Genomic DNA, 3,769 nt, shown 5'->3' on the forward strand with positions numbered 1-3,769 from the left:
TGGCCTTGGCATAGAAATACTATTCAAACATAAGAATAGTTTACTTAGAACATTAACCAAACAAGAAAAGCAAATGAGGGACGCTCTCTCCTCATTACTAATTAGGAATATACAAAATTAGACTCTAATGAGAAACTTTTATATTCATGAGACTAGTAATGTCTGACAATACCAAAAATGGTGGGAATATAGAACATAGGGAACTATGTATACTGCTAGCGGAAAAAAATGATGTAATTATATTCGAAACAAATTTGGCATTATCTTATAAAATTTGGCATTATCTTATATAAAGTGATATGTGCAAATACTAAAAACCAGCAACTCCACTTCTAGACTAGGCAAACTCCTGCAAATGTGCCCTAGAAAACAAGAATATTCAAAACAACATTGTATTGACAAGAAATGGAAACTGCCTCCAAAGTATAGGAAAATATACAAATAAATCATAATGTATTTATGTAGCATAATATTATAAAATAATGGCAACATATGAAAAGAACTTCATAGGAATAACATGGATAAAATTTAGAAACATAATGTTGAATGATAAATAAAAATATCCAAAAATTCTTAAAGTATTAAAACTTTTAAAAGCTCAAAGTAAATAAAATTAATAATGCATTGTGTAAGAATGCATACATATAGTAATTACATACATATAGCATGTCAACAAAATTCTGAGTTTTAAAAAATTCAAAAGATTAATTTTTCACTACAATGAGAGGCATGACAATGGAATGGGGAAGAGTAATAAGGTAGCAGTAATGGTTGTGGTTTCATTGATATCTGTTTTTATTTTGCTTTATAACTTACAAATTTGTTACATACATTTTTATGCATCAAATAATACATGATTGTTCCAAGATTTCCAAAAGCAAAAACGAAACAAAACAAAACAAAAACTGGTATCAATTACAGCTACTATTTTTTTTTTTTTTTAAATCACAGAGCTGTATTACTGAGGTATAGTCAGAAAACAATGGCTAGGAAAATTATATTGTGCCATCAATAATAGGTGATAGTTCATTTATTTTGTAGGGATTAAAAATTTTATTAGTTAAGATTAATAAAATGCACACATACATGGAGAGAAAGAGAGACAGCCAGACAGGCTGAGAGTGCTTTGTGATTAAATTTCGGCTTCAAATTATAATCATCACATTAATATCCTATGTCAATTGGTCAAAGTCACTCGTTCTGGCTATTGAGTTAGAAAGCAATAAAAATGCTGCTTTCCAAACAAAAATTTCCCAAGTGTCAGCAAAATGTCCAAATCATCTATTTCACATTGTTGTGCCTTTAAAAAAATTTTCCCTTCAAATCAAGGGCACTACTTTTTTCCAGATTTAAGGAGCAGATGAAATATATTCTAATAGATTCATATCATAAATCTCTAGTGTCTAAGTAGACCTGAAGAAACATCTATCTGTCCTGACCAGTATCTGCAGAGGCTATTATACTCCCATTCAAAAAAAAAAAAAAATGTCATCTGTGTAGAGCCCATCTCAGTCTCTAGCTTGTCAGTTCAAGACTATTAGAATGCCTATTTAGATTTGCTCATTAAGATGTATATCTCTTATGCCCCATGATAACCATTAATATTCAAAAAGTACAGGGAAAAGCATAAGGCAAGTGCTTAAACTAAAGAATACAGCTATGCCAAACATTTGGAGCTTCCCAATTACTACTGGACCCTATCTCCGTGTGGCAACTGAGGGTTATATCACAACATAATGCCACTATGAGGATCAAGTAAGCAGCGTCAATCTAACTGCTAGTTGCAGGATGACTTTGTAGTCCTAGAGGATTGCAAGATGCAGATGATTGCTTCTTAGAGGAATAACTGTTGACAGGACTGGTGTAACAACTCACAAACGATGAACTGAGAAAGTGCCCAGCTGTTCATGCAGACCTGTAAATGTTCCACACCACAACCTTAGGAAGGATTACAGCAATTTCCCCATGTCCTATTATTCGCTTCTGACCAAAAATGACAGAGATGCACAGCATCACTAGGCATAGTCTAGATGAACATTTCACACATCCTGATCCTTTAACATCATTGAGTTAAGAAATGTCATCATACAGAGTTAAATCTCGAAGCTCTCTATTACACCTTGAACACATATCAATTTCCTTTGTTACAAAATTAATGACTAAAAACAACTCTAATAATGTTTACAATGAAGGAAGAACTTGCCAAGAGTTCAGCATTGTACTTCTGTTTAGCCTTCTATTCCCAAGGCGAATAGCATGCACAAGGACTTTGATTAGGACTCACAACATAACAATTAAAAAAAAATCAGTCTGACCATCTGTGTGAATTTATGTAAATATAAGCATATAATAGGCATGCCTTGAGTTGCTTTAATCGTGGAAAAACAATTACATAGTAATTTAAAAATAATATACTGTTTAAAAAGAACATAATTTATTCTTCTGCAGGTAGTACCCTCCCTGGTAACAAGAGTGATAGCATTCACAAAAGGGAAAATATGATGCAAATGAGAAAAAGAATACATACAGAAGAATGGGGTCATTTACTATTTAACAGAGCAATCCCCTTTTATTATGTCTTTGATACATCTACCACTATAAACTGTTCATCATATTTGCTCAAATACCACACCATATACTTTAGTAGTTTAAAATTTGGCAGTTAAATAACACAATCAGTATATGAGCAAACTTTTAATTCCCTCCTTCTCCTACATATTGTGCCATCTGTCTCATTTATTTTTCATTTGCCGGTGATCTCTTTGTTAGCCATTAATGGGTTACTTTATTCATCCATGTGTATCATTCATTGCCTTCTACTTTTATTATCATTATCGTTGTTGTTAAGAGCACTTAACATGATATCTATTCTCTTAACACATTAAAAGCACAGTACAGTATGTTAACTATGGACACAATGTTGTACAGCAGATCTCTAGAACACATTCATCTTGTATATTAAAACTTTAATACCTGTCAAACAGCAACTCTCTATTTCTCTTCTACTTCCCACTTTGCCTTCACTGTTTCCCAAATCACTCTGGTGTCCCTGTGTTTTACCACTTTCTTTGTTCTTTTCTCCATTTTATCTACCTGACTTCTTAGAAAATACATTGATTTTTTTCTTACTTTTATTCTCAAATTCCAGATAAAGGAATTTAAATTCTACATGTGAATAATGTGTGAATAGTTAAGTCTCACACTTTAAGAAGAAAATCATTATCTAGTAAATAGATTTTATTTTATGCACATTAGATAAACACATCATAGTGTCAATATTTTAGGAGGACCTCTCTGCTAAGGAGGAAAGATTATGCTATCTAATACATTTCTTGTCATCCAGGCTGTGAAATTAAGGTTTTTTATCTAAACTAAGTTTCTGGTTGTTGTCTTTGTTGATTTTTAATATCATCTTAGTCCCTCCCATTAATTCAGTCTTTTAAACAAAATGAAACAACGATGTTTAATAACCAGTAAGACCCTAATAAAAGTTAGCATTTGGATGAAGAAGACCTAGTTTCCAGCAGGATGAGGTAATTGAACAAGAATTGCCACAGCTGCTTCTCATCAGGAGGAATTTAAATGTTCTGCTTTTATTTTGTCTTGACTTGACTCATTATTTTCAAATATAATTATTTTTTAATTTTAATTTTATTTTCTGCACCACGTGGTATGCGGGATCTTAGTTCCCTGCCCAGGATACGCAAGCCCCCTGCAGTGGAAGCATGGAGCCCTAACCACTGGAACGCTAGGGGAGACCTTTTTGTCT

This window comes from Physeter macrocephalus, chromosome 1 (assembly GCF_002837175.3).
Source record: "Physeter macrocephalus isolate SW-GA chromosome 1, ASM283717v5, whole genome shotgun sequence".
In the NCBI taxonomy this organism is placed as follows: domain Eukaryota; kingdom Metazoa; phylum Chordata; class Mammalia; order Artiodactyla; family Physeteridae; genus Physeter; species Physeter macrocephalus.